Source organism: Diabrotica virgifera, chromosome 4 (genome assembly GCF_917563875.1).
Source record: "Diabrotica virgifera virgifera chromosome 4, PGI_DIABVI_V3a".
Lineage (NCBI taxonomy): Eukaryota > Metazoa > Arthropoda > Insecta > Coleoptera > Chrysomelidae > Diabrotica > Diabrotica virgifera.
The window spans coordinates 147,572,938-147,586,176 of NC_065446.1; positions in this window are offsets into that span (position 1 = coordinate 147,572,938).

Sequence of the window (13,239 nt, forward strand, 5' to 3'; positions counted from 1 at the left end):
CGATAATTGGTGCGTATTTAAAATAACTTGTTAATTTCCGTTAGAAAATCGTAAAACTTTGGCTAAAGGTGTAAATTCTCTTAACAATAGAGGATTTAAAAAATCACCAGAATTATAGGTAGGTACCTACACTAATAGCACAAGGACGTCCAATGGACGTCCTTCACGGACTTTAGGGACGTCCATTGGACGTCCGTTTTCGTCCGAGGAACGTCCTTTATACGTCCTATTTTGGTCCAAATGTCGCGCTACCGAACGTCCATTGGACGTCCATCTAATGTCCGAGGGGACATATATTGGATCTTAATCGGACGTAAATTGGACCTTAATCGGACGTCCTAGGGGACGTAAATTGGACCCTAATCGGACGTAAATTGGACCTTAATCGGACGTAAATTGAACCTTAATCGGACGTAAATTGGACCTTAATCGGACGTAAATTGAACCTTAATCGGACGTAAATTGGACTTTAATCGGACGTAAATTGGACCTTAATCGGACGTAAATGGGACCTTAATTGGACGTAAATTGGACCTTAATCGGAGTAAATTGGATCTTAATCGGACGTCTTAGGGGACGTGAATTGGACCTTAACAGGACGTCCAATTTTGGTCAAAATTCCACGTTGCCAAACGCCCAATGGAGGTCCACCTAACGTCCGAAGGGACGTTCGGTGGACGTCAATTGGGCCTTCATAGGACGTCCCAGTTTGGTCCAATGTATTGCTGCCGATCATCCATCTAACGTCCTGGGAGGACGTTCGGTGGACGTCTAGAGACGATATTTATACCTGTGGAGAATGTATTGTGGGAAATAAAAAATATATTTTTTAAGGAACTTATATTACATCTTATATTAATTTACAATTATTGGATATTAGATTATTTACATTAAATTATAATTACATTTCTCCAAGAAATTAACGCACCACCTTAAAAATGGGCCATTTTTGATGTCTCGAATTTCCTAAAGCCATTGTCCCATCTAAGTGATTTTTTTAATAATATTATAGCCTAGGCTATATGGGCTACCTCCATAAGCTTGTCATGCACGGGGAGCTATACTGTAATAATATTATATCACATCGCTGAGGGAACTCTACATTACATATACTTTTCGAATCAAAACTTTTATTCTCTTAATATTATTACTTAAAAAATATATACTACATTCGTCTCGCTAAACTCGAAAAATAACTTATAAACCATAAAAATCTCCAAAAATATAAATGACATAAATGAGAATTGGCACAATTATTATTATGGTTTTAAGTTGATTTTTCGGATTTAACTACAATATTATGCAAAAAATTATGTTATATCGCAGATTTAAAATGGGTTTATCTCGAAAACAGTTATATTAAGTTTAGCGAGATGATTGTAGTACACTTTTTTTAAGTAAAAATATTAAGAGAATAAAAGTAGACTGGTACGCAGTCTGATTTTTGCATAAGAGTTTAATGAAATGGTAACAAATCAATTGGAAGTTCTGTCCGACAAAATACATGGAACGTTTTCGGTAGTCTGATGTTCCAAGTTTTTAACCTGTTCCACAATTTAAACTTCCCCGGTTCCAGTATTCCCGTACATCAAAGCTTGTCCGACTAGACACCGTGAAGCTATTAACAAATTTTCAGCTTGCTGTTAATCAACTTTTTTTATTACGCGGGATCCAGGTCTATAAATGAATACAATAAATAAGTAGGTAGGTACATATTATACACTTATTTATACGAGTACAATTAATAGTAGAGCTGGTTTTTGGGATGTTACAAGCAGCATTTGCATTTCCACAGAGATACTTATGACAGAAATAATAAAATACCGAGACGGACTATTATTATAATAATTTACAATAGGACCCGACGGCCGAAGCTATAGGGACAGGTAAAATTTATGACTGAACAATGCACCGAGCATCGATACAAGCAATATGTACCGGTCGAAGGTTATTTTTTATTGTGCCAAATGGACGTATATAGTACCTACCTTTAAAAATCGAATACACAAATTAAAAGATATTTAACAACCATAAAGATTTGTCAAACTCTATCACCGACTTCATGAAAACAAGTATTACTACATTCTTTGATGGTTTTTGCTGTAAATTTTAAAGGATTGACATGAAATTTGGCATACGCATAGCTAACATGCCAAAGAAAAAAAGTGATATTGTGCCAATGTGTGCTATTGCCCTGGGGTGAGTTTCACTCTTTCTCTGGGGTGAAAAACGTTCAAAATAAGTCCGGACTTCGATAAACTGATTAATATTAAGCAACCTTTATTCCATATTTACAAAGTATGTGTACTTACAAATTAGTATGTGAATTTGGGGGGTGAGTTTCACCCCGAGGAGGGGTGATATACAAAATATAGATAGATACACAAAAGATATACAAAAATGTTTCAAAACATCGAAAAAATGTGGTAAAATGCAAATATACATATCATATTATGATAAAATTGCGATTTTGGCGATTTGCCTTTTTGGATAGAATGATGATGATGTTGATTAGGATAAAACTGCGAAGAATTTTTTTATCGAAATATAGTAAAAAATATGAAAAATATACCAAAAAGCTTGAAAAAATATGTAAGTATGTAAGGAAAAACATAAATAATTAAATAAACTTTTGACAACACAACACAAAAGTTTGAAACACTCACTATTTGGATTGGTTGTCCTGGCTTGTGATTTTCTTCTTTGCAGATGACGCTCACGGATCGATGTCAATGTCCAACGGACGTCCGAGCACGGACGTCCAATGGACGTCCAAAGGACGTTCATATTTATTCAACACGTAAGTACGTCCAACGTCGGACGTCCGAAGGACGTTCATTTATAGTCCATCCGCATTAGGACTAAAACTGGACCTATTTTGGGCACACGTACGCTCAACTTCAAAAAGATGCTCTCAATATTCATCTGTAGTAAGGATACATTGATAAAAATTATATTTTTGCTTATTAGAATTAACCACCAAACTTCTATCATCTTGGTAACGGGAATAACAAAACATTATAAAGTCCACTTTACATCAACAATAATTGAACAAGAAATTGACGACAAGTTATTCAAGGTCAAATTTGGCTTATACAAAACACAATTCTACTTCCAATTTTGCCGTGAATAAACAGAAAATAAAGAAATTTGACAAAATAAAACATATCCAATTGTTCTATTTCATCAAATTCCTTCATTTTCTTTTACAAATCATACATTTTGTACTCGTCAAATTTGGCCTTGAATAACTTAGTCAATTTCTTGTTCAATTTATTGTTGATGTAGAGTGGACATAACGAATAATTTACCGATCAGATTTTCACACTTTACATAAAAACAAAAACATGTATTAGATATTAAACTACATATACAGTTTTGAATTAAATATGATTTATAATCTTTTCCATTTAAACTATTTTATTAACATAATTAAGTTAATATTTTATTAAATAATTTTGCTGTTTAATCCCCTTATTGGTAGAATATGTCCAATATGGACGATTGGAAAAGGTCCGTATTTCGTCCGAGTACGGACGTCCAAAGGACGTTCATATTTATTCCACCCGAAGGACGTCCAACACCGGACGTCCGAAGGACGTACATATTTAGTCCACCCGAAGGACGTCCAACGCCGGACGTCCAAAGGACGTACATATTTAGTCCACCTGAAGGACGTCCAACGCCGGACGTCCAACGCCGGACGTCCAACGCCGGACGTCCAAAGGACGTACATATTTAGTACACCCGAAGTACGTCCAGCGTCGGACGTCCAAAGGACGTCCGTTTATGGTCCATGGACGTTAGGACCAAAAATTGACCTATTTTGGACGTCCAAAGGACGTCGTGTGCTATTAGGGTATTAAATATAACAAAAGTATATAAAATTCGGATTTCCGGGTAAAACATCCTTCGTCATTTTAACATCCTACAATCATTTCATAACGGCGGCGTATTATCCTATAAGTACTTTGTGTAGAGATCGTTTATTTTCTAAGAAAAAATGAAAGGCGGTTAATGAGCTGTCTCTCTTGGTTCTCGAATTAATACAGACCACAGCCTGTGCGTGGAAATATTTTGTCGAATTAAAAAATTTAAATTTTGTTTTGGACTAATGAAATAAAACATTTTAGTAGTTCCAAAATGACACAAAATCTAGGCATCGGATAAAAAAGTTTATTTGAAGAAAGTGTATTTTTTTGTTCTTCTTAATGGCGGTACAGGCTCCTTTTTTTAATATTGTATTTAATTACAGAATAATTTTCAAATATTACCTAATATATTTTTCAAATTGGGCTCTGTACCGCCATTCTTTATTATATTACGGATACGTGTGCCAAATATCTTGAAAAAATATTCAAAATTACAGCCGCAATCTTGGAACGCGTTTTGGCTACCTGTTGATCGCTACTGTATCACCTTAAACAATTTTTTAAACAAATTCACAAAAATAATTTTTTCATTACGAACGATTTTTTAGATAAGTTGGGTTATTCTGAGCAAAAAAGGTATCTTGAGATTTTTCTCTAAAATTGATTTTTGTCGAGTTATATGGCCATTTTCGCATTTTTCAGGTTTTAAATCGCGTATAACTCGACAACAATCAATTTTAGAGAAAATTGACAAGAGACCTTTTTTGTTCAGAATGTCCAAAATTATCTAAAAAAAATTGTTCAAAGTGAAAAAATTATTTTTGTGGATTTGTTTAAAAAATTGTTTAAACAATTTTTCGACCACGGCACCTTGTGAATATGTTATAAGGACCTCTTTTTGAGTAAGTTTGTGCAAAAAAATCGAATCGGAATAATTTCACTAACAGGGGCGACGATAAATCCGGGACTATAGCGCTAATTATTAATAATTAAAAATAACAGCTTTGTAATAAAATAATGACAAAAATCTCTTAAGGACCTTGAAGCAAGGGTTTGAAACTTGATCTGCTCACTTTTTAATTTCATAATAATAACTTTTAATCGAGTTATTAAGACTTAAAAATGGCCATTTTCGCATTTTTCAAATTTTTAATCGCATATAACTCGACAACAATCAATTTTAAACAAAAATGGCAAGACACCTTTTTTGCCCAGAATGACACAAGTTATCTAAAAAAAATTGATCGAAATGAAAAAATTGTTTTTGTGAATTTGTTTCAAAAAAATTTTTTAAACAATTTTTCGACCAATGCACCGCCCGGCACCCTTTGGATATGTTATAAGGACCTCTTTTTGAGTAAGTTTGTGCAAAAAAATCGAATCGGAATAATTTCGCTAGCGGGGGCGACGATACTGCCCGGTCTACTTTTGATGCTGATGGTGATAGAATAGATACTTTTTATATAACAAAAATAAAACTTTTTTTAAACTCTTTAAAAAATTTGTGGCGGGTTTTCCCCGAAAAGTGCGTTATTTTTTGGACATTTTACGTTGAACTAGTCGATTTGGAATTTGACGAATAAGAACCAACTTTTGATTAGCTCCAACTCTGTTTTTATTGTGTGTCCAGACTTCATACATACATCATTTTTTTTACTGTTTTATAAGCTTTATATTTGCTACGAATAGTTTTTCGATCAAATACTTACTTTTTGATTTATTTGCGAAAAACCATCTAAAAACAAAAGTTACAAGGAATTTAATTAGTTTATCCACTTACGGACTTATTTGGACCTATATTTTTTCACACTCGAGAAGGGGGTGGTACTCATCCCCAGAAAAAAAGCACACACTGGCACTCTGATGTTCATTTCGCGAAATATCGCAGGGTTCGTATTTAAAATTTTTAATTTACTCCTCACCCCTTTCCGTGGGGGTTCGTCTTTGGTATCATTCGATAGACTTTTGAAAAATATTGAACACGCATTTTTTAGTTTTTCGATCTGACGTTCATTTCGCGAAATATTCGCTTTTTTGTGAAACTTTGTGACTCGCCCATCATTTCTTCAGATTTGGGAACACTTAATAATCGGAGGGGGCCAAGTCAGGAGAGTAAGCCGCATGAGAAAGTAATTAGAACCCCAACTCGAATTTTTGCTACTGTCACAACGCTCTTGTGAGTCGATGTATTGTCTTAGGTCTTGAGAACACTTTTTTCTTCTGCTTATGGAGTCGTTTTTCATTCATCACATACCGGAACTCACCACATAAATTTTGAAGACCCTGACATCAAAACTGTATTAAATTATATGTGATCTAAGTAAGTTAATGAAAAGTCAGAATAGATAGAGTAGAACACTTATAAAAAAAATTGTAACAAGCAATTGGACATCGTAAGTTCTAATTTTTCACAAAAAGTGACCGGAAGTTGAACCGGCAGTCGATATTTGAACCCTTCGTGTAACTTTTTGTCAGCTGATATGACGGATGAATTTTGTTCACCTACAGATATGGACGAACAGACAGGCATGAAACCGGAAGTATGTATTTGTTCTGGTCTTTCTTAGTCGTGTTGACCAATAGTTTGTACTATTTCGACGAATTTAAAACAGTACTTTCGGTTGCAACTCTGGAACAGGCAGTCCGAGGTCAAACTTCTCACATGTAATATCATATTTTGGTTATAGGCTTTCATTTGACACCTTATTTGTCATTCTTTCTGTCCTACTAATAGACGAGTTGTGTTTATTGACGGACAGACATGGATAATTCTAGGTTTTCACATTTAATGATAAAAACAATAATTATACAATTCAGTTAACCTGACTATATCATTGTGATAATGACTTCTTATCTAAAAGTGACAACGGCAATAATTGCCGTTGTAATAATTATTATTCCATTCACTCACGATAAAATATCGCAAAACCTCCAGATTTTAAAGAACCGCTTGGATTGACATAAAATTTGGCACACACGTAGCTAAAATGCCAAAGAAAAAAGTGAGATTATGCCGATATATTCTCTTGTCCTGGATGTGACTTTCACCCCTTCTTGGAGGTGAAAAAACATACGTGCAAAATAAGTCCGGAAGTGGATAAACTGACTAATTCTAATTCTAAGCAAATTTTGTTCTATAAAAGTTTTAGGTCAATACTTTTCGAGGTATGTGCGAGTGAATATGTTTATTTTTCATAGAAAAACACGTTTTGGACGGATTTTCGCAAATAACTCAAAAAGTAAGTATGTATGTACATATTTTATCGAAGAAAACATTCCTAGCAATAATAAAGCTTATGAAAAAGAGGTGTCAGTATAAGGTCTGTAGACCCAGTAGAAGCAGGGTTGCAGCTAATGAAAAATAGGTTCTTATTCGTCAAATACCAAATCGAATATTTCAACGTAAAATAACCAAAAAAATAAAGCACTTTTCGGGAAACACTCATCATAACTCTTTTAAAGTGTTTAAAAAAAATTTTTTTTGGTGTTTTTAAAACAGTTTCTAGCGTGAAAAGTAAGCAAGTTACGCTGAAAATAAAATCGTTCCCTTTTTTTTGGCAAAAGAAAGTCATGAAAATTAATTGTTACCGCTTCACACGTTACTTTAGATAAATGTATTGTTTATACAGGGTGTCTCCGAAAATAGTGCGTTCCTTTAAGGTGTGGATATAATACACAATTTAGAACAAAAAGGTGTGGTAACATTTTTTCCTAAAGTTAACCGTTTCAACAAAAATTACGTTGTTCTCCATAAGAGTAAATTTTTATTTTCATAAATTTATATGACCTGGCAACATGGCGTAGAAGAACCTGTGACTGTGAAATTTAATCTAATGGGACCCCTTGTTTATTTACTAATTGAGTATCAATTTGCATATCAAAATGTATTTTCGTTTTTTGGTCAAACGGCTGAATTTAGAATAAAATGTTATAAGACTTTTTTGCTCTACATTGTGCTTTCTATCTATACCTTTAAGGAACGCACTATTTTCGGGGAAACCCTGTATATGATCTGTAAGTTGCATTGGTTCAAAATGCTTATTTTTGAAAGGGGTTTTGTTGAAAGGCCTCGAACGAATCACTAGTCACGAGTATGTATATGCAAATTTTGAACAGCCATATCTTAACCAATTTTTGTCTTCCAGAAAATCAAAAAATTCCAAATTTTTAAAAAAGCAACACCTACATTTTTTACTCTTTAAGATATTTGGTATCACTAATAATTTTTAAGTTACTTTGACAAAAGTCTTTTTTTCAAAATTAAAGATTTAAAAAAATTTACTTTAAAACCAAATTTTTCCACAAATAAGCACTTTGAACTGATGAAACTTACAAACACAAACAATACATAAAGTTACTTGTGAAGTGGTAACGATTAATTCCATTTGGGCTGTTAATTAGAGGGAGTTTTTAGAATATTTTTAACCAAAAAAAAGGAACAACTGTATTTTGAGCGTAACCTGCTTACTCTTGCTGCTGGAAACTTAAAAAAAAAATAAAAATAAACGTTTTCTTAAACACTTTAAGAAAGTTGTAATAAGTTTTCCCAGAAAAGTGTTTCATTTTTTTTATTTCACGTTAAAATATTCGATTTGGAATTTGAGATCTAAGAGCTTATTTTTCACTATAGTCTGTTTTTAAACAAGAGGAGTCATTCAAATTTCCCGCGCCGTACACCTTGTTTGTAATTGGTACAACCTCAGGCAATTTTACTCATATCAAATTTTGACACTATTGGCATTTCATAGGTTAGTTTATTTATTTTATCAGCAATTTTTGTATTTTCTGCGTTCTTCCTTTTATTTTTAGATTTTTAGTCAAGATTACCGTCAAAGGCCGATATGATCAACCAAAAAAGAAGATTTATCTGATGATATTTCTAGTGACTTTCTTGGGTGTGAATCTGCCATTTAGTTTACCTACTCCTCTTGGTTTTAAAACAAAGCTTAGCAATAACTCTGCTTCTACTGGGTCTACAGACCTGACACATATACCATTTTTTCACTTTTTTATAAGCTATATTTACTATTTGCTAATTTTTTTTCAATAAAGTACCTACTTTTTGAGTTATTTGCGAAAAACCGTATAAAAACGTTTTTTTTTTTGTTGAAAAATGAACATATTCACTCGCAAATATCTCTAAAAGTATTGACTTAGTGAAAAACGCTATAAAATAGAAGTTGCTTAGAATTAGTCAGTTTATCCAATTCCGGACTTATTTGAACGTATTTGTTTTCATACCCTATAACCGACGAAACTCACCTCCAGATCAAAAGCACATATCGGCACAATATCACTTTTTTTCTTTAACATATTAGCTATAGGTACGTGTCCCAAATTTTATGTCAAACCAAGCGTTTCTTCAAAATTCTGACCAAAAACCCTAAGTAAATTAAACGAAAATATAAAATGAATTTTTCAAACAAATATTTTAAGTCGGTATGAGAAATTTTAATTTAACAGATGAAATCAAATAAACACAATTCAACTCGTAAAATATTTAGACCCTTGCTTGGTAATCCAGCTGAACAGGTAAAGAACCTACCTTTTATGTAGTTTATAATCTGAGAGGATGGAATATTTTACCAAAATATTCCATCCTCTAAGTTTACAATAGACCTTTTCTACCTGTCCTCAAAAGATCGGTATTTTTAACTCGTGGCAACGTCGAAAAGCGGCAAAATGATGGGAAATACACATTTTTATGTGGTGGAAGTCAAAATGGTTATGAAGTGTAAAAATTTTTGTATATAATTTAAATTTTTAAAATTAAAATTTTAGAAAACTGAGAACGATACAGGGCGTTAAAAAATGCGCTCAACAAACATACACGAATTAAAATTCGAAAATGATAGTATTTCTTGGTGATGCCAAATGACTGCAACATGAAAAGATGACATAATGATAGCGGGATGTATATATATATATATATATATATATATATATATATACGTCTTCATATCAAGGCGAGATCCGACTAAATCGAGGACAACCCGAGATCCACCAATAGGAAATTAATTATTGGAGTATATTGTTCATAAGTATCTTTATAATTAACATATTAATCATGGCACACATAGAGGGGAAAAGATTTTTGTACTTAAATTTTTCTGATAAATTTACAGCGAAACGAGATCCGTCGCTGAAAAGTAAAGGGGAGGACTTATATACGAAATTTTAGATATTTACCGTTCAACGCGAGATCACACACTGATGCCAGCTCTAAAGAGTATTAGTCGAGCGGTTGGAGCTCGTGTTGTATTGTATATTTCCCACGATATAAAGATATATAATGGGTGTAACTTTTAAGTATCGCTTCTTTTGTGTCTTTAAAGTCTACGATTGACCTTTCAGAAAGTCCCTTAGTTTTATTACATACTAAGGGTGTGAAAAAAGAAAAAGAATACTTGACAAATAATAACCATTTAATAATGATAATTATTTGCAATACAATATTTTAAAACTATACATTAATATTCTTAAAAAACACTTACTACGAAACCAAAATGTAATTATTATATTTTTAATAATACAAATTGTTACAAAATAGTTATTTAAATGATTGCTTGTTTTAAAAATACATTACAAGAAAGTAAAATTTTTTATAAATATTATTAAAGTTTAAAAAATAAAATAACTCAATATGTAATTATTATTTGATAGTTAAAAAATGATTTTAAGTAAAATGATTTAAAAGATAAAAAGAAACACACATAATTTTCAGGGTCAACTCCTAATTGCATGAAAATTTGGATTTAGATTCTACCCATCCCCCACTTCAAAGTTAAATTTGTGCCGTTGATTACTTTTACTTGGAGGGTGAAAAAATATACGTTTAAAATAAGTCCGGAAACAGATCTGACTAAGTTTAAGCAACTTTTGTTCTATAGAGTTTTTTTAACTTAGGTACTAGGTTAATTTAGTAGTAGGTACTAGAGTCACTTGCGACTAAAAATATTTACTTTTCAACAAAAAAAATAACACGTTTTAGGGCGGTTTTTCGCAAATACTCAAAAAGTAAGTATTATATCGAAAAAATATTGTTGGAAAAAATGTAGCACATAAAAAAACGAAAAAATGGTATATTCTTAGTCTATAGAACCAGTAAAAGTAAATTTGTAGCTCATAAAAAAGACGATCTTATCCTTCAAATTCCAAATCAAATATTTTAACCTGATACATAGTACCAAAAAATGAAGCTCTTTTCGGGGAAACCCATTAAAATTTTTTTAAAGTGTTAACAAAAAGCTTTATTTTATTTTATAAAAGTTATATACGGGTAGGAGAGACAACGGAACGAATTTTCGAACGTTTAAACAGACGACATCCCAGATTTACCAATTTCTGGACAATTTATCCAAAGGCTGGATTCTAACAACGAAACAGTTGTGGATTTTCAAGTTTTCAATGAGAGTTAGAATGAAAAAACATTAGTGACCTTGAGTATGATGGTTTGGAGAATTTGGCTGGTTATATCTGCCATAAATTGAAGGACTCCAGTATTCAATCCGAAGATGTTTCAACGTACACGTGGGTTGATCATTTGAGTAAGTGTGGTTTATGTAAACCATCAGACACTCTCTTGTCATATATTAAGTAACTGGAGACAATTTTTCCTTCCACATGAATGGTGATTCCATTTTGGTAACTAAAAATTATTTAGAAAACCTTATGTCCAAAAGTGTAACTGTAGACTGTTCTAACAAAGCGAACAAGTTATTTTTTAGGTCTCGGATGTACTTCCGAATTAAAGAACTAAACAAGTCTCTTAACAACCTGACATTGCGTAAAAGAAAAATTATGAAAACTGCTACATAGTTGCTGTATGTACGTCTATTTCACATGCACAAAATTTAAATAAAGTGCATGGCATGAAAACTGTAAAACTTATTTTTGTCTTTTCCAAGCCTCTTACTTAAATCTGATGAAATACATTATTTAAAAAGTAAAAAATTTTGTTTTTTTATCAATCCATTAAATTTATGGTTTTATTTTGGGGCTTTTCTTCCCCTTGGTAAAAATTATATTTACTAATGTGTAGGCTACTAATCAATTTTTGCCAACTAACGAAATATAATAATTTTAGTAGATATCGATTATATGAATATTTTTATTTTCCGGATACCAATATAATCAAGAAACTGGGAACTTTACAAATAACTGAAAATCAATTTAAATAAAAGTAAATAGTTTAATGATTTTCCTCTAAACTGTAAAAATCACTTAGTTTCTTTTGTACTATTCTCAAATTTCATTCGCGTTCGTATTACGAACGCATAGACGGGACTATGCTTTACTCTGTTGTTAACGTCATGCGCCAATCGGACGAGCTTACGTAACTAGAATATCAGGGTGTGCATATTTCCGGGTCCCGGTGAATTCGTATCTATTTTAATCCCCATCCTAATTACAGACCAACTGGCAACTCTGGTGCGCAGGTAATTTTTAAATAACGCATTAACTACCGGTGAATTGGTAACTTTCATTTTTTAAGTATTGTTGATAATCTAATATCGGTATTCCAGGTATTTAGCGCTGCACTCCTAGAAAATGGAAAAAATGTCACAGGAAGTGAAACCGATGATGAAACGAAACGCAAAAGAGAAAACTTGGATGATTGTTTTAATAGAAGTAAAATTAAAAAACGGTCACCAAGCAAAGCAGGCAACGAAAACAAGGAAGACATGAAAAATGTTATGATTACAATAATGAAAGAGCTAATGAATAAAAACGATGAAATGCTTCAGGAAATAAAACAAATAAGGAAAGAATAACAACAAACCAATAAAGAGTTAATGGGTGTAAAAGCAGAGAAACAAAAACTAAAAAAAGAAGTAAAACAGCTACATGAATGAATGGAGCAACTGGAGAAATTTAGCAAAAAGATAAGCTTGATCGTAACTGGGTTGAAAGTAAAAACAAATGATTATAAGAAATTAAAAGAAGAAATGGAAAATTTCAGAGCCCAAGAGTTGCAAATACAAATAAAACTAAGAAGTGCAAAAAAAATAGGAGAAACAGTATGCGCAATAGAAACAGAAGCCCTCACGGATAAAATGGAAATCCTAAACAAGAAACGTAAACTAAAACAGCATAAAGATCGTATCTATATAAACAACGATTGGACATCGAAAGAAAAAGAAATACAAAAGGAAATAACTAAAATAGCAAAGGACGAAAGAAGCAAAGGTAAGCAAACGAAAATCGGCTACAAGAAATTAATAGTGAATGGCAAAATCTAGATATGGGACGAAGAGAGAGAGCAGCTGATAGAAAATTCAAAAAACTAATAAACGAAGAACAGCGGCTGAAATATGATATTGACATGGCAAAAAAAGACTCGGAAATGCAAACGGTTAACGAAAAC